This window comes from Maylandia zebra, linkage group LG22, assembly GCF_041146795.1.
Source record: "Maylandia zebra isolate NMK-2024a linkage group LG22, Mzebra_GT3a, whole genome shotgun sequence".
Taxonomy (NCBI): Eukaryota; Metazoa; Chordata; class Actinopteri; order Cichliformes; family Cichlidae; genus Maylandia; species Maylandia zebra.
In genome coordinates, this window is record NC_135187.1 from 9,878,564 (window position 1) to 9,897,071 (window position 18,508).

Below are 18,508 nucleotides of genomic sequence, written 5' to 3' on the forward strand. Positions count from 1 at the left end.
TTAATAGCCTGAAAAACACAAGGTAAATAATAAAAAATAAATATTTTAGGCACTAATCCTCAACAATACAAAGGTTTTAATCTTTCATAACAGAAAAAAATTTAAGGTTTTTAAATTAGATGATTTTCTATCTTTCACTCTTTTTTTTACGTAAACACGTCAAGCTTGTACGTTTTATTATTCTAATGTGAGCATATTGTTCATGGCAGGGGATGTTTTGAACTTTTGGTTCAATAAGCTAACAGTTGACAGTAAAACTGTACTTCAGCAAATCTAAAATCTAAATCTGTGTTTAAGGCTAACTTAAGAACACTAATGTGCCCGTGCTAACATTGCTAACACTAACACAATGTTTGGTTTGTTTGCAGTAAGCTATGTTAGCTTAGCTTGCTATCATGCTAACATTTCCTATTTGGCTGTAAACACAACATGGTCAATGGTAAACAGATTAGTCCTTTTATAGCACTTTTATTCTCTACACGAGCGCTCAAAGCACTTTACAAAACTTGCCTCATTCACTCATTCACACAAGCACTTTTCTATTCTTTCTATCATACATTCATGTTTCAGTGGATGCATCGGAGAGCACCTTAGGGTTAATGTGGAAACTTAAGCAACTTAAGCAAAGGCTGGACCACTACATGTACTTTAAAGTTTGCCGAGATATTTAAGTCTGATCCAAAGTGACTAATCACCAGCGATTAGTCCAGTGATCTTCAAATTATTTTCCCGGGTCACAAAACTTGAAAATGAAGGACTAATCATGCACATTTGGGGCAATTATCTTGTGCCCACTAATGACCTGAGCCAAATTACAATGAGTCAAACAGCAGATTAAGCCTAAACCTCACAATCAAACACAGCAGTGTATGCAGGCATCATAAGGAGAGAGTTCACTTAGAGTCTCCTGGGAAAATGTGGACAACATAAAGCTTCTTGCTAAAAGATGAAAAGTGCCACAAGTGAAGTAATCAGAGTTTTTCTTTCTTTCTTTCTTTCTTTTTCCAGTTCATTTGGGACTAGCAGGGTATCCTATGGTATCTGGGCTGCAGATACTACACTTAAGAGACAGATGTCTGCTGCCCAGTCTCAATGAGAGAGCCCTAATCACTGAGCCCACTGACATGGAAAACTGCCAACAGATCACAGTGTCTCTGAACCTGCTGGCCTGGGATGGCAGCATTGATCAACAGCAGCCAGCTGATTATATCATGGTGGAAAATTTCAACAGGGTGTACCGAAAGCAGGGGCATCATGGAAATTATTTTGGAAGGGTAAGGGCAGCAGAAAAACAGTCTCTTACTTCACAGTGCATTACTGTAAATATACTGTACGATATAATATCAAATAAACTCTGTACTAATTAGATGTAGCAGGTGCAGGAAGCAGCCCAGCTGGATGCAAGAATTTTTCTTCCTGACCTAAGAACAAAAAGTTACTTTTAGAACTTAAGACCATCGTGACCTGGCTGAGTGGGAACCTATACAGACATACTCCCTTGCAGTTTGGGACGAACACCCTTCAGTTAGTGCAGCAGTATGAAAGGGCTACAACAGCAGAAGACCATACCAGGTGCCACCCTGGTCAGCTAAGAACACAAGCTCACCAAAACTGTACATCATAAGGCTGGAAAAGTGTTGCCTGGTCTGACGATGCTCGCTGTCTGCTGCTATATTCAGATGGTAAGGTCAGAATTTGGCATAGGCAACATGAAAGCATGGATCCATCCTGTCTTGTATGCACAGTTCAGGCTGCTGCTGGTCTAATGGTCTGAAGGATATTTTCTTGCACACTTTGGGCCCCTCAGTACCAAGTGATGTACCTAAAGAAGTGGCCAGCTAGTGTTTCTGTCTGTGTTACCAAAGACATATTTGTTTTTATGAGCTCCAACCAAACCACAGTTTATGGCTGCAAACAGACTGCTTTTTGTTTGACACGTCGTTACGTGTCAGCCACATCTCCTGATGTATGTTTAAAGGGACATGAGGTCTGTTCATGATTAAAAACGTTAAACCTTTTCATTTTTAAATGGTTTTGTTTTTGTTCCTGGTAAAGTTCTCAGATTCTTGTCGCCAACAGCCCCCCCCCCCTCCCCCACCTCAACCAGTTTTACGTAAAACCAGAGATTTAACCTTATGATGGTGGTTTGAGCTCAAATACAGTAACCCCTAGTTAGTACCGCATCATGATTTTACTGGGTTAAATTGTTTCATAAAGAACACATTGCATAACTGTAAATTAGTTAGGCATGACTCAGATGATTCAGGTGGGTATAGTGAAGTTTATTTCAAGTGTTCTCTGCATGAATGACGCAACAGTTTGCCTTAATTTAGCTAAACCTTGCTCTGTTTTCAGTGTAAAGTGAGGCTCTTGTGTGTAGGTGGTGGGCTCTGTATGAAAACAGGTATCAGTGGGATGGAGGCTGCAAAAGGTCAGGTCCTGAGTACGTGTTGCCATGGCTGCGACTGCCTTAGTTGGCCTTGGTCTCAGAGAGCTTTTGCCCTTTAGTTAAAAGTCAAGAATAACCTCCACGTAAGCTGACAAGGGAGATGAGGGTGATGTTGGGTTTTTACCGGAGGACTGAAGTGATTCATCGTTTAACTGTTAAACTTTAAATTCTGCAGTGAAAGGAACTGTGACAATGAAGGCCGAGATAAGATGATATCCCTCAAGAGCAAATTTACATAAAAGACGTGCCACACAGTAACCTCAGCCTTCAGCATTTCAGTATTAGTTGTTCACAGAGACAAAACTGGTGAATAATCAGATTAAAGATCATGTCGAGGAAAGCTGAATGAACGTGTTTTTATGAACTACAGTAGAAAGATGCTTTACTGTACTGTCAAAGTATTGTACATCAGTGTTGAGCAGTTAGTTTCGTATAGCTTCTTAGGAAGAATTCAAGTTTTAACTATTAGGGGTTATGTCTTCCTTTTATATTTTATTTTCCATTGCTGTAAGAGCTCTGTAACAACGAAATTTCTCATCCGTGGGATAATAAAGGTTTATTCTATTCTATTCTATTCTATTCTATTCTATTCTATTGAATAAAAACTCAAATTAAACTACTGTTAAAGCTACTTTATTCCTACTTTTTAGAGTCTTGCCATAAACTATCTACACAGCAAAAAAAGTCTAAAACACAGATTAACAACCACCATAAAACACATTAATAAAGCTTGACTGTTTCTATGCCATGGCAATGCCGCCATGATTTAGGCTTAAATTTCAAGTGTTACTCCTGTTTAGCACTGCGCTAGTTTTTTAACATCAGACTAAAAGCCCACAGAAATACAAATTTTTCTGCCATGACCAGTGATACAAGTGCTGGGTCACTGACCATCGTTGCTGGTGTTTGTGGCCTGTGTGACTGTGGCTTTAACACAGTCACACAGGCCACAAACACCAGCAACCACTTGCCAACTGGTTGGGGAGAACAATTTTCCCACATGGTTGTGGATTTAGTCTCTTGGCCTGTGTGAGTGAGGCCATTTTCACGTAATCCTATAGCATTACACATTTATTTATCCAACACTTAAACTTGTGATTATACTTTCCACATCCACTAGGGTTTGCTAGGGACTCCATTGTGCCTGGGTGAAATTTCAGGTGCTGGACAAGTTAACATTGTAACGTAAATTTCTCATTATCAGTTGGTGAATATGGGGTCTGTGTGGCACAGTGGTCAGTTTTCAAAATAAAAGACCCCTTGCAGACTAATTGCCTTCTTGCTCCCTCTGCATGTACTCTGAAGTCGTGCTAAAGATAGAAACAAATGTCAAAGGCATGGACCTGTTTCAGTGGTTAGGTCTGTGCAAGCTGCAAAATTAAGGGACAAATTTAGCCAGCACATGATGCCTGAAATATACTTCAGCTGAATATCGATGTCGTAACTTACAGTCTAACAGAAAACCCTTTTAACCCTACACCAACGTAACCTGAGAAATGTAAATACACATTAGGTCGACAAGACCTAAGCGAGTGATTGGCGTGAAAGGTTGCGTGTGGGGTTAAGAGGAGCTTCTGGTTTTGTTGTAAGTTACGACATTGATTTCCCGTAAGAGTCTAAATCATGCATAAGGCAGGGATTATACATTCCACGCCTGCTAGTCCATTGGGGTCATACGATGAGTGTGACGGGCTACCTCTTTTCTCTGACTATGTCTGTAGTCCTTGATGTTCGCAACAGAGTATAATCAACCCTTACGGCTGCTTGCAGTTTTGGTAATATTGTCTCTAGGAAAACTTTGTCTGAAACTAGGTTCTTTTCACTTAGTGGTATTTTTATCTAAGTTAACAGTAGCCAACGCCTCCTTTTTTATTGTTCTGCTGAATGAGGCAGAAACACAATGTTTCAGTGACTTTGTTGTGGTTTTTACCTCTTTCATTCACGCAAAGCGAGCAGTATCTTGCACCTCATTTACAGTAAAAAGTGGACACATAAGCTTCTGTGAAGTACTCTGGATTTGTTTTTCTTTAGGCAGAGAGGGGAAAACCAAGTACTATAATCTGATAAAGTCACTGAAGCACACAGACATGTGGAGCACTGCTTAAAAACATCCACCCTCCCAAAAATCTAAGTGGATTAAAGCCATCAGAGGGGGAAAAAACCCAAAAACGTGTTTCCATTAGCCTTTGTTAATTGATTTTCCCAGTAGAACTGCTGTGCAGATAAAAAAAAGGTTCCCACATGTGCACCATTAAAGCCCAAATACGTGGACTCCTGGCAGGAGGCGCAGTGACACTGTGGCTTCTTTTTGAAAACACCCACAGGTAAGCAGAGAAACAGACGACCAATTATGAGCGGCAGCAGAAGATCAGCATGTTCCGGACTTCCTCCCTCTAACCTGGCCTGCTGTCAAGCTGCTTGTGCTTTGCCCCCCGCCTCTGTCTGCCTCCTCACATCTACTTCACAATTACTGCCTGTCTGATGGAGTGCTAGTCACTGCAGCAATCAAATCAGTCTTCAGGTCCGCTCATGAGTCTCTGCTGTGGATCTGCGATGTGTGCCAAGCTGCTGCCACGTGGGTCAGGGAGGCTTCAAGTACAACCAGCAGTCACTTCCTCTGGCCAGATCATCACAAACAGCACAGTGAAACACAGTGAAAAGAACAACAGACATAGTGAATCCAGTGTCTTTGACCTGCACTCCTTCATATGGCGAACAGGGGGCAGATCCTCTGACAGATGAAAAAGTCCTACAGTGCTCTGCAGTTCACATGATTTATTATTGAAACAATGCATTTCTCTAATACTTTTCAGTGTAAGTTCCCAGTTTAAAGTTTTCTTTAACAGAGCATGATATTCATTTTTAAATTTATGGTCCCATTTACAGCAAAACAGACAATAAAGTAGAAGCTGAAGGTTATGAGTTAGTACCATATGAGCATCCATTTGCCTCTGGAAGATTACTGTGGCTATGTCCACCTTTTACCTCCAGTCTGTGAGTTTGACTCAAGACTAGGAATAGTTTCCTTTTCAGATCTGGCTCCAGATAAGGAAAATACTGAGATTTATTAGGCACCAGTGCTGACAAGGCTCCTATTGAACCCCTCACTGGTTTTATTTGCAAAGGCCAGTGAATGAGAAGAGAAGAAGAAGTGTATTTATTACACAAACGTAGCCAAAGTCCTTCATTACAGCAGCCAAAAGTGACTCAGAATCTATAGCAAAATAGCTTAAATAAATTATCAAATTAAATTACATTTAATTCATTACATTTTATTTAATATGAAAAAACAAGACAGATTCAGTTACTTTCATTTCCCAAAGATTTAAACAGCGAATTGTTCTGCATGTCGGATTTCACATAGACTTTGTGTCGGATGGTCTTCCTGATACAAAACCTTCCATTTTCCCAGGTTTGAGACCACCACAACATCACGAGGCTGTTGTTTGTGACAAAACAAATCATATAAAAATTATTATATCAGCTGTACTTAATCAAGATGTCACAAAAAGTAATACTTTGGTACCAGATTGATTCCAAAATTGATTCTGAAGGCACTGAAGACACGACACTATAACAATTTGTTGCTTTTAATTATATAATTAAAAAGTTGCTGGTGCTTTTTTTGTGCCAAATTTGGTCATTGTATATTTCAAAAGTAGAGTTACTGACAGTTTTTTGGAAATGTCTCATATAATCACATCACAGAGAGATTCCAATTACATTTTAATGTTGGTTACGGGCTTAAAGAGCCCCAGAACTAAGACTGATGATTTAGTAGAATAATAAAGAAATGCAAACATGACATCTAACAATAGTCAAAAATGTGGGACTAAAGCACTGAAAAAGCAGTAAAAACAAACGGAAAACACTTAAAAACTCCAAAGTTACTCAATCAGGGGCAACGAACATTTTGATCAGCTCCAATTTACAAAAGTGTGCAAAAGAATTTCTCAAGAAGCATGTGGCTGAAATCGAGATGTGGTAATCTGCGAGTGTATCCCCCACTGAAACCCAAAGATGATCAACAGAGTGACAGAAGAGCAGCTCCCTAACAGTTACTGTTAAGACCATAAAAGTAGAAAAGAAAAAAAATTTCCATTTGTGCTTTTCTACTTAGTGAGGCATTTTGGGAAGCAGGTACAATTTGTCCTTCACCAACCCCGTAGCCTGCATTGTTCATTCAGTCTGTGGCCAAACTCAGGCTGCACATAAGCAATGACCATAAATTAAAGTGTTATTAAAGTTGTATAAATAATTTCTCTTTAATAAATAACCAGGGTTTAAGCTTTCCGTGGTAATATTATTGTGTTCTTTTTCTGTTTTAGAGCTCCTTCTGAAAGGAAATTGGATCTGCTTGTTTGCTGTGCAATGTTGATTATTTATGTTTAAACGGAAACACTGGGGTTTTTTTTTCAGGTTTGATTGTGTGTTTTTCCATCATCCAGGCCCGAGTGTGAGAACTCAGGATGGATCAGATTAAGTGTGTCGACCGCGTGTGGCTAAAGCCCTGCTGTGACCTGAGGATTTTTCCACACGCTCAGACATATCAGTCACTCTTCTGTCAGCATTGCCCTGCATGTTCACCGCATGTGACAGCACAAGAAACCATAAATGCAGAAACGTGGAAGAAAACAACCGTGGCACTCATTCTAATACCTGATGTGACTGGTATTTTTATTGGCTTGTAGTTGCACGGGGCCGTACAGGATTGCTATAAACGGTGACAACAAAACAATCGTCACCTCCCATTGTGAAACATTTCTGAGCAGGCAGTGTTGCTTATCATAAAAATGCTCTTATCACTAATCCTATTGCTTTACCTTGGGGAAATCCTTTTTCATGTGCAATGCGTTCTTGTTTTGAAGTCTTAAGAACAAAACATTTTGATCCACTTGGACTGGAAACACTAATGAGTAACATTTTTTTTCTTTCTCAACACTGCAGGTTGTGAAATGCACCAAAGGCAGCGTGCATAAGCTGAATAATGTCGCTCCAGACTGAATACAATCTCAACACTTTTTTAGATTAAAATAAGAATCATTTAAGCATCCTTCTTGACTTCTAGAAAAGGATACTGACTGCACTTCACTAACTCATGATGCACATTTTCCCAAACCCATGCTGGCAACGAGTATCTGCATAGTCATGAAGTCAGGAGTGTATGTGATGTGATAAGGCTATTAGCGGAGGATCTGGCCTCTTTAAATAACCGGGGTTTAAGCTTTCCATGGTAGTGCCATTGATAGAAAGAGAACCGGGGAAAAAGCTGGCTAGGTGTTGGGAGAGGGCATGGATTAGTGGTGCAGAGGTGGAGCTATGGTGCCACACAGGAGGCGGGTGGGTGATGAGAAAAAGCTGACTCAGTGGGACAGCGAGGGAACATCCTGCCTTGAGCACTGTGTGGTGTTAAGAGCCTGACTCACATGCACAGTGAGAATATCGTGCACTGGAAAACTTCTTAGTGTGTGTGATCCAGCTCCTGAATTATAACCACGGGCGTAAATGGACCGGATGCACTCTTCCTCATCCTCCTGGGGTTCATATGTGATGTTTGTCAAATTTCAGTCGAGTTAGACAGAAAAACAGGTGCCGACTTAAACCATTTAACTCTGCTGGGTTTCCATGTTTCTCAACCTAGCGTCTTGGAGGCTTTCACCTCTTTTCAGAGGGGAGGGATCAGGTGGAAAGGATTATGTGTTCACTAAAAAAAAACTCTGCGTCAAACCTCAATTATTCCCAAACCGCAGTCCTGCAAATTACGGCGCTGTTTCATAAGAGTAGCTGGGAGCTCCTGTACAGGGGGAGGAACCAGCTGGAGCCTCAGCTGCACCTCAGCTCTCCTTGTTTTCCATCATTGATGTAGCATGCAGATCAGGCCGAACTGAGAAGGGCCACAAGAATGTGCCCAAACATGAAAACAGAAGAGGCCCTGCCAGTAAAGATTAAAGTCAGGGGGGTAAAAATGGAGACAGACATTGCAGATTGGTAGATTGGTAAACTTGTTGTAATAGGATTTAAAATGTGCATCAATAACTTATGAGGCTTTTTAGATTTATATGTAAACTTAACATGGTTTTAACATCTGATCAGTTCTGTCACAGCTCTCTCAAATTTATAGCTCTTGTGGTTAAACAATAATCAAAATAGTAGTTATGGGTCAGTTAATCGTTAGCTTCAGCAGTCCCTTCATTGGTCAGCTGACTTACACAAAGGCGTTATTCACATCCCGACCCAATATGGTCTAATGCACATTACATAAGTCTCACTTAAGTCAAACAAATCCTGCAGCTCCCTTTTTGCATACTGCATTTATATAAATATACATAAATGGGTGATGTGAATGCACTTGGCAGCTGGATTTAAAGTAAATTATGTGACCTCAAAGTGATTCTGAGAAAAGGCTCTTAGGGTGGAGTTGTTACGTGTTACTCTCTCAGTTAGTGCTGAGCCTCAGAGCGTCACCTTGAAACAAATCAGAGGCGGTGACATCATGTGGAGCAGTATTCGCTGCTGTGCCTGCTCGCCAAAAGGCCTTTAGCGGGATTACACTTCAGGTTTGGCAATGAAGTGGTTTCTGTGACGCCAGAAATTTAATTTTGCTATCTAACCTCTCTCCAGCCATTTAACTTGATTAAGACTCACATGGTTCCTGTTTCTTTCTATTCAGTATAATAAAGCTTTTTATTACCCACGACAATTAACTTTGCAAACTTACAGGACATTTTTTGTGGGTGGGTACGCTAAACTCAATTATCCTCAGTATTAATTTTATCTCTTTGTAAGTTTATTGGTGCGGTCCTCCAGAACAGTCCCAGTTTCTCATGTGGCCCCCTGGGAAAATTAATTACCCACCTCTGGTCTAAAGCAACCCACAGTGCTGTAGTGGAAATCTTTTGAGACTGGGTTCACTCATGCAGTAAGGACCAAGGGGCGCCTTTAAGAGTTCACATAACAAAGAAGCCTCAATTGTATGAATGTAATGACTCAGCTTCTGTGTGGAGGCATCGAGGACTATCGGAGCTCCTCTTTTAAGTGAACTGTGCTTGGTCCCTCTGGGAAGTGGCCTCTGTAACCCCTCCAATGAAACAAAATGTTCTACAGCTGCCATAAATAACAATTTAGTGGCGTCATTATAAGATGATAAAGGTATTAATGTCATACTTTTAAATTGGGGAATACAATACTGCCTGTGTTTTGGAAGTTTTTCTTGTTTATAAGCCTTCTTCACACATGATCTCAGATCATTTTGAGAGAATAAGTTTTTTGTATAGTTGCAACACACAAAGCAGGAAATAATCTGATGCAGATGGCTTCACAATGCTGGGTGTGGTTTAGATACAGGTGCTCCCTGGGTAGAGTGTGTATCCAACCACTGGCGGGTAACACACTATGCTGTTACATGTGCTATCCAACATTACAAAGACTTTGTGTTCAGGATCTAGCAGTGTAAAGACCAGCTAACGTCCACTATGACTTTTTTTGTGCGTTTGCATCCTCACACTCAGCTGAAAAAAACGTTCTTGTAAAGAGCTGCAGTGGAAGTGAAGCGCAGCTGTAGATGTGGTTAAGAGCTCAAAATTTGTTTAATAAAATTATTTTTGACACTTACGTTGAAAACTTTGAAAAACTGAAAAATATGAAAATAAGTCCTTCTTAATTTTTATTCAGTGTACGTTTCCTGGGGGCAGAATTGGAAGTAACACACAAACTTCAAACAGGACATTAGAATAATTTCATGTTGGTATCTTTTTTTTTTTTGCCTGTCCTGTTTGGATCTTTAGCCATCAGAACTGTTGTCTGAAGGCCCAGAAAGATGCCAAGTGGATTTACTTTACCAACTGGATCATCATGGCCTTGCCATATTGGTCCATTTGATTGACCTTTATTATAATTATGTATTTATTTGATTTGATTTTCCAGTTGTTACAGACGGGACAGACATGACTGGGGGATAGGACAGGGAGAAAGAATGAAAGAAAGAGAGGGAGAGAAAGAAAAATAGAGGGGAGACGAGATGGTGAGAAAGGGGGGAAGAGAGAGAAAAAAAAGAAAGAAACACAAGCAAAACACCTGGATCACCTGTATGGGGATAAGAAAAAACAGATGAGAAAACAAACAAAACAGAGCAACATAATAAATACAACATCATCACAATAAACTAGTTAACAGTAGATACTAAATATTACATGTTATTGTGCAGCACGCAAGATCGACAGCACAAAGTGTGCTCCGAGGTAGCAGCCAAGAAAGGTATAGTTTGTGTCTGTGAAAACCTGTGTGTACACCTGTGTGGATCGGCACGCTTGTATTCAAAAGGTTTCTCCATGTAATGATCTGCTAGGGAGTGTGGGGAGCCATAGCCCCATCCCCCAGGGTATGAAGCAGGTATGGAGGAGATCCAGGCCCCAGACATCCAGAGGCCCCAGAATACGAGGACCCGAGGAGAACCACCAGGAGGACAACCGTGCCACCCTCCTGGGAAGAGCTGAGGAGAGCCCCAAATGTCTTTTCTGTGATTACTTTAAATCATTGGTGAGATGATAATTTGTTTTATCAAACTCAAATCAACTCACTCGCACAAAATTAGTTTAATTTACTGCAATCTCAAGTCGGGTGTCTCAGTACACACACATCCAAAGAACAAACAAAACAACACAGTGTTTGCACAGCGGTGCCATTAGTAGCACCATACTCACTGACTGATACAGACACTAGCTGAAGCCGACTGAAGCTGGGTTTGTGCAGCTGAGCTGTTGCTGCAGCTTTCCTGACTCACATTCAGTGCCAGTATGTCTCCTATTGAACATGTCTGGGATACACTGGGTCAGCATGTTCATCAGACGCAGCCACAACCAATCAACACAGCACAGCTGCCGCCTGCACTCACCCAGAAATTAGTTTTCTTCTGAAGATCTGGGACACTATTGTGTCCTTCTTCCTGGATAAATAAAGCTAAATCATTTTTAATACATTGTTTATATAAAACAGCTAAGACATAATTTAGTTGATTTTCTTTTTCATTTAAATGTTGGAAAAAAAAAACTTGGTGGCAACACGCAAGTTTTCGATATTGTTTTGTAAAATCCCAAAGTTCCATGTAAAAGACCTGAGCACATGACACCAGCATGGACTACTTTCCTCTTTTTTATGATCTAATAACTGATATGAAAGGAAAGCTAACATTAGAATATAGAATTTTCTTATTTTTGGTCATTTTTGACTAGAGGCTGAAATAAAATCATCTCAATTTCAACGTCTCTCTGATCGAAACTGTTTAAAGCTGTTTCGGGTAGATCTCCTCATGAAACAAAACACTTTTGGAATTAAAGGCTGAAATAGGATTATTATATATTTGGTTTATTGTTTACAGTTTATGTAGGTTTTAAAAATCTATCAGTTTTTCTTTAAGTCTCAGCATCTTGCCAAAAATATTAACCTGTGTTTTGTCCCTTTTAGGCCTTCATCTGTATGTAGGCCGTGTCAGCTGAGCGAGCGTCACTGCAGGCAAACAAAGCTGAAATTCTTTTCGGACGTCTGCTGATGGTGCAGGCCCGGGCAGACGGTTGCTCGTCTGTAGCTCGCATTGTTGTACCGCCATGCAATATGAGTCATCGACCACAAGAGATCTCCTCATGGACGCTCCAGAGCTGCCAACACCCACCACCAACGGCTGTCCACTGGGTTATAAAAGCCCTCCTACGTAGAAATAGTCCATGCTGGTAGATAAAAAGCACTTTTCAAAATGTTTTTCTTTTATGGGTAAGATTCTATTCAGTAAAGTATTATGTAACATCCATTAGAGAAACTACTGCTAATTAAAATTTTTATTAGAAGAGCACAACAGCTCAGTCCAAGGAAAATGAAATATTTTTAAAACACTTTCCTTAAACCTGCATGTATTTGCTTTGGTGTGATCCCACAATGTGGTGATTCTAAAAATAATTAACAGTAGTTTAGTGTTTCTGGCTTGAGAAAAACAGATTTATTAAGCCCAAGATTTTAATATATTATGATTTGCTTAATATGTATTGGTTTTGGTAAATTCTTCTTAAGAAATTTTTTTTTCTCTATTTAACTTCAGTGTTGGTGATGTTTTCCCACAGACTGTACACTAAAATTCCTTTGCGCACTTACCAACCAACAGGAACCTCAGAGATCCAGGCCAACCCAAGCCAATATGCCCCCTTAGGTGAATTCTGCTGATATACTTTAATTTACAAACATTCTTACAATTTGGTAATGTAAATCTTAACCACCCATATTGCCATTAAGCTATTGCAGTATAACATCAGTCTAATTATTCCTGTCACAGTACTTTAGTGTTCTGCAGAAATCATGGTACCCAGCATTACTAAGGACACTGAAACCATGACGAGCTTTTGCATCTAGTTTTTAAACATAACCTTATTTGACTGCAACTGCAAAACAAATGGATATGTGTTAAGGATATTATCTGCTCAAAGTCAACTGTCCCAATGATGATCAGTTCATTGATCCATTTCTGAACAGCAAAGTGACCTGAGCCAAAGGCCATCGTCAAATGACTCTGTGGCGGGGGCGTGGTTTGCTGGCCTGCTGCAGAGGAAGGGTGACACAGTGAGCTCTCTGGGCGGCACGGAGGTGGGAAGGCAACAGGTGTATGGGACTGTGTTTATGTCTTTTTGTGTGCCCACAGTGAGCTGGAGCAGATGATGCTGGCAGAGAGACGGAGTGGCTGAGTCCGAGTCGGGTGCCAAAAGATTATTTTCAAAATAAAAAGACACTAAGCATAACCCGTGTGTGTGTTGGTCCTGTGTCACAGACTACCATCAAAATTACAGTAGTTGCCTATCTGTCTTCAGTGGTCTGCTGCCAACCCTGCCAACCAACTACAGCTTCTTTCCTCACCACCACCACGCTTTTTTCTCTGCTTTAAGAACTGGAATGTATCTTTTGTTTGAGAATGTGATAACTGTAACCCACATAATATCCCTTAGGGATTAATAAAGCATGCTGATTCTGATTCTGATAAGATTGCTTAAAAATTCCTTTTTTCACCTAACAAGTGCAACAATCTGTGTGGAAAGTGTTGTCAATCCTTTATTGTTATTAGGGAGGCTTGCTTACACATAAAGTAAGTACTTCAAAACTGATCATGTATAAATCAGTGGATGAACAAGTTTAACATCCTGAGTAAGTCACTGAAACTGGTAACCAATAGAAAACCCCTATCCTTTAAACAGATTTTAACTTATTTTCATTTATGGTGTCTATTATTATTTTGTCACAGTTTTACATTCTTAACCGTTTAGCTTTATTTATCTATGCATGTATGTATTTTTCTATGTATTTATGTTTAAAAAATTTACAAAGTGAAAAAAAAATCAAACCAACATTCGGTAGCCATCTTTGGTGTTTTACTGCCCCCTGCTGGGAAACCCCGTGCACATGCTAAACCTACGTCACATCCGCACAGTCTCCAGTTGAATTCAGTGGACGAACATGGCGGTGCGTTTGATTAATCTGCTACCATCCAACCTGAAATATGAAGTGTTTCAGCTTTCACACACCAAGTTATGACTTTGAAACGGGTAGGTTACGTTACAATTTACTTATTTTTTACATTAGTCGCGTTTCTTTTTCGTTTCTTCCAACTGGCTGTCTCACACACATGGCAGACTGAGTTTAACAACAGCCGGTGTTTCTTACTTTGGGCCCACAGGCTGAAAACATTTTACGGTGTTGTGAAAATCCTGCAGACCTTTCCAGCGAGGCTCAGCCTGCGGTGGCTCTGTCCTTTCCTGTTGTGTCTGCTAGAGAAATGTGAGGCTGTTTGAGGCCCTGCTGTGACCCATCATGGCAGGGTTATAGGTAAACCTCAGACAAAGTAAAACAGATTTTAAAGTGAGTGATTTTAGTCATTTTGGTTTTCAGTGTATCAAATAGTTGTCTCTGTACATTTGTGTTTATTCAGGTAGCTGGATTCTGCATTAATCCACAGGGGCAGTGCACGAAGGCTGGCCGCTGCCGTTGATGGCATATGGGTAGTGTTGGGAAGGTTACTTTTAAAATGTATTCCATTGCAGAATACAGAATGCATGCCCCAACGTTTCTTGCCAGAGACAGAGAGAGGCGTTGAAAGGCTGCCCCAACGGAACTTATTGTTTTCGGAGGAAAACACGAACACGGAGTACGGAGTACAGTCGAGTCTTAATAGCTTACTTACAACTGGGCTCGTCAGGCTCTCTTCTTGGCTGCAGTGGTTATTATTATATTTACATGCTTCCAGCTCCCGTTTTTCCTTGATGACAACTCGTACCTTTCCACTCGCCTTTTTCTCCCTCCTGGCGCTCACAGACCCATTACAAAGTAAAACAGATTTTAAAGTGAGTGATTTTAGTCATTTTGGTTTTCAGTGTATCAAATAGTTGTCTCTGTACATTTGTGTTTATTCAGGTAGCTGGATTCTGCATTAATCCACAGGGGCAGTGCACGAAGGCTGGCCGCTGCCGTCGATGGCATATGGGTCACGAGATGTGACCATGGTAATTTCTTCATCATAATCTTCCCTCTTGTAGTTGGTTTGCAGACCTTTCCAGCGAGGCTCAGCCTGCGGTGGCTCTGTCCTTTCCTGTTGTGTCTGCTAGAGAAATGTGAGGCTGTTTGAGGCCCTGCTGTGACCACTCGCTGCAGGGTTGTAGGTAAACCTCTGACAAAGTGGACAGGTTGTTTTGTTTTAAGTGATTTATCAGTTACAAAGCAGGCATTCCTTATTTCTGTGCATTACTAATGTCCACACACAGACGGCGTAAAAGACAGAAGCAGCTTCAAGGTGTGAAAAGATGTGTTAAACCTTCTGCAAAGAGACTTTTGGTCCTGATGAATCTGAAACCTTCAGTATTTCTAAAAAGTTCAAAAATACTGTCAGAAGTAAAGTTAGGTAACATTTCAGGCAAAATTCCTTGCTGAAGTTTACAGATGCTAATATTTGAAATGGATCTCAAACCACGTAAACCTCACATTTATCTTTCTCTGTGTTTACACAGGCGGCTGGCTTCTTCAGGAATGACTCATAAAGAGTAGCACATGAAGATGGGCAGCTGCCATCTTCAGTTCCAACCGCGTGGACCACGAGTTGCAAATAAGGTAATCTCTCCATCGCCATCTTCCGTCACGCATGACGTGAATGTGTAGGTGGTGTGCAGACTTTCCAGCGAGGCTCAGCCTGCAGTGGCTCTGTCCTTTCCTCTTGTGTCTGCTAGAGTAATGTGAGGCTGTTTGAGGCCCTGCTTTGACCGTTCGCTGCAGGGTTGTAGGTAAACCTCCAACATTATTTTACTCTGTTTAAATTGAAGCTGAAGGCTTGTTGTAACACTCGAGCGTTGTATTTTAGCTTCTTTACTGAACCTGTTTTTCTATTTTCTGCACAGGAGAAACCACAGCATGTGTCTGCTGTTGATGTCTCAATAGACGCCAAGTGGTATGTTCACCTGGACATCTCTTAACTGTAATAAGTGTCATAGCAGCAGTTCTGGACTAACACAAAGGCTCTTTCATTAAATCCAGAAGTGCGAATTGTTTTAAGGTCCTCTCACAGAGGCCTCACTCATTACCTACCACTAAATCCTGTGTTTACAAAAAGAATTACGTGTTTAACATCAGTAAGATATTTCTGTTAAATGCGCCATGTTTCAGCATTTAGACGTCAGGTGCAAATAAATAAACAAATGTTTATTTAGTGAACTTTTGTGTGTGTACGTTTAGTCCGGCTCAGTCAGGTTGTTGGGTGATGTCTCTGTTTGCACATAAACAGTTCTGTAAATGAAACCTGTGCTTCTCGTCTTTTCTAGCATGGCAGTGCTTCCAGAGAAAAGCTCTCCAGTGCAGATGGTTGTTGTTGCTCAAAGCGCCAGAGATTTAAGAGTCTGGCCTCACAGGTGAGAAAATGACTCCATGAATATCTGACATCTTTTTATTTTTTAAAACCATTTTACTAAACTGTCTTTTTTTTTTTCTTCTTCTTAAATTTGTTCTCTGCAGATTTCATCCAGAGAGCCGGAGAACCAGTTGATCAAGCAAAATAAATAAATATTAAAATATTTTTTATTGCACTGCTTTAGTAATGTACAGGTTGACTGTCATTTGAAGCACTTGTTGGTTAAGTTGACTTGCAGATTTTGTGGTTAAATGTTGAAAGAATCTGTGACACTAAAGAAACTAGAAAAATGTATTTGCACAGAGATAAATCGATTATAATCTGTTCTACGTTTAAATACATGAAAGTGTTCAACCAATTGAAATGAATACTAGAGAAACATTAAAATAAAATCATGAAAATGGATTTTGTTTTATTTATCTTATTCCTTCGAGGAGCTGGAGCAGGTGACGTTGGGAAAAAGTTAAAACTGCTGGCTAAGGCTAAATGTAAATTCAGTAAAATTGTAATTCACATCGTCAGTAATGACACATTAGACCTGGAGTGACATGTTTAGCTGCTTGTTCTCCATAAATTGCTGGCTGTCTGAGTGGTGTCCAAAAAACCGATGTGGGCTTTATAGATAATTGGGAAACTTTCTGGAGGAAACCTGGTCTTGTTAGGAGAGACGGCATCCATCCTACTTTGGATTTTGCTCTGCTCTCATTTCTAGAAATCTGGCCAAATTTATTAACCCTCCAAAACGTGACTATCTAGAGTTGGGACCTGGAAGCAGAGTTGCAGTCTCACACGCCTCTGCAGCTTCTCTGCTCCTGTTATCCCGCCCAAAACCCCATCCCCTTAGAGCTGGGTGGAGAATTCCAGGCCTGAAGGTCCTGTGTCCTGCAGGTTTTAGATCTCACCCTGGGTCAACACACCTGATTCAAATGGTTAGTTCATTACCAGGCCTCGGGAGCACTTCAAGACAGGTTGAGGAGGTAACTTAACTATTTAAATGATCTGTGTTGAATTAAGGACACATTTGAAACCTGTAGGACACCTTGAGACCTGGAGTTCCCCGCTCCTGCTTTGGACAGAAAACCCAAACAGACTAAAAACCAGCAAAAAAAAAAAAGGATTTAAACACAAAATATTACAGAGACAGAACAATACAGTAACCAAAACGGCACTAAGATGTAAAACAGTGAAATACGGATTATTAAACAGAGGTCTCTCTTCTCTGCAGAATTTGTTAAATGCACATTTATCTGTCTCCTGATTGAATCTGTGATGGGTAACCAGCTTGTCTTCTTCTGGCTGCTCCCTTTAGAGGTGGCCACAGCAGATCTATCATACTGGTGGTGGCTAGAGGGCCCGGTGGCGCCAGTGTCCGGCAGCCTCACCTCTGTCAGTGCGCCCCAGGGCAGCTGTGGCTACAATGTAGCTGCCATCATCAGTGTGTGAATGGGTGAATCACTGAATGTAGTGTGAAGCGCTTTGGGGTCCTTAGGGACTAGAAAAGCGCTATACAAATGCAGGCCAGGCAGGCCAGATCTTTCCTCTGTCACACCAACATGTCCTCCTTCAATACATCTATTAAATCTTCTCTGTGGTCTTCCCTTTCCTCGCCTGCCTGGCAGTTTCATATTCAGCCTCTTTTTGATACCCTCCAGCCATAAATGGCTTGTGGGGTATTGTCAACACCGTGCTGGCCTGGGTGAAGGGACAGTTTGTGAATGCGATAACTGGAGAACGATTGGAGTTGATTTGATACCGTAGGTACATCTATTGAAAATCTTGTAGACTTCAAATCTCAGTTTTCTGATAAAGTCGTGACTGTGTTAACAAGGTGACAGGATTTTGAAACTAATACCAGAGGTGTATCTAGTAGGATGCTGAGGGGTATGATGGAGTATTAGGGACACATTAAGAAAAAAAATATTGAAAAAAGTACTATTTCAAGATAAAAAGTTAAAACGTGGGGATTACAGTTGTTATTTGAAGACAAACTGTCATGGCTGCTGATGCCCTCTGCAAAATGTTTTGTGTAGATGCTTTGTGTAGTGGGATTAGCAGCTGTGGAGGTTTGTCCCAAAACAACTAATTCTGCCTAAATGTTTAATTCTGCATTACATCCACGTGAGGGCGCCATTGCACTACAT

General features: G+C 40.7%; 1 long non-coding RNA gene and 3 other non-coding genes across 6 annotated transcripts; all 4 read left to right on the plus strand.

Annotated features, from left to right (window-relative positions):
- Positions 1–13,872: 13,872 nt before the first annotated feature.
- LOC143414634 (uncharacterized) lies at positions 13,873–16,772 on the plus strand. 3 transcript variants are annotated; one of them, XR_013095294.1, is made up of 8 exons: positions 13,877–14,022; positions 14,154–14,335; positions 14,406–14,800; positions 14,888–14,976; positions 15,478–15,577; positions 15,862–15,911; positions 16,282–16,368; positions 16,472–16,772. It is a non-coding gene; the product is annotated as an uncharacterized LOC143414634 (long non-coding RNA). The 3 variants fall into 3 exon arrangements; XR_013095292.1 differs by lacking the exon at positions 14,154–14,335 and having other exon boundaries at positions 13,873–14,022; XR_013095293.1 differs by lacking the exons at positions 14,154–14,335; positions 14,406–14,800 and having other exon boundaries at positions 13,896–14,022.
- Positions 14,185–14,319, plus strand: LOC111501131 (small nucleolar RNA SNORA9). Its single transcript, XR_002721391.1, has one exon. It is a non-coding gene; the product is annotated as a small nucleolar RNA SNORA9 (small nucleolar RNA).
- On the plus strand, positions 15,015–15,149 carry LOC111501132 (small nucleolar RNA SNORA9). The gene has a single exon (XR_002721392.1). It is a non-coding gene; the product is annotated as a small nucleolar RNA SNORA9 (small nucleolar RNA).
- Positions 15,631–15,764, plus strand: LOC111501133 (small nucleolar RNA SNORA9). The gene has a single exon (XR_002721393.3). It is a non-coding gene; the product is annotated as a small nucleolar RNA SNORA9 (small nucleolar RNA).
- Positions 16,773–18,508: the final 1,736 nt, after the last annotated feature.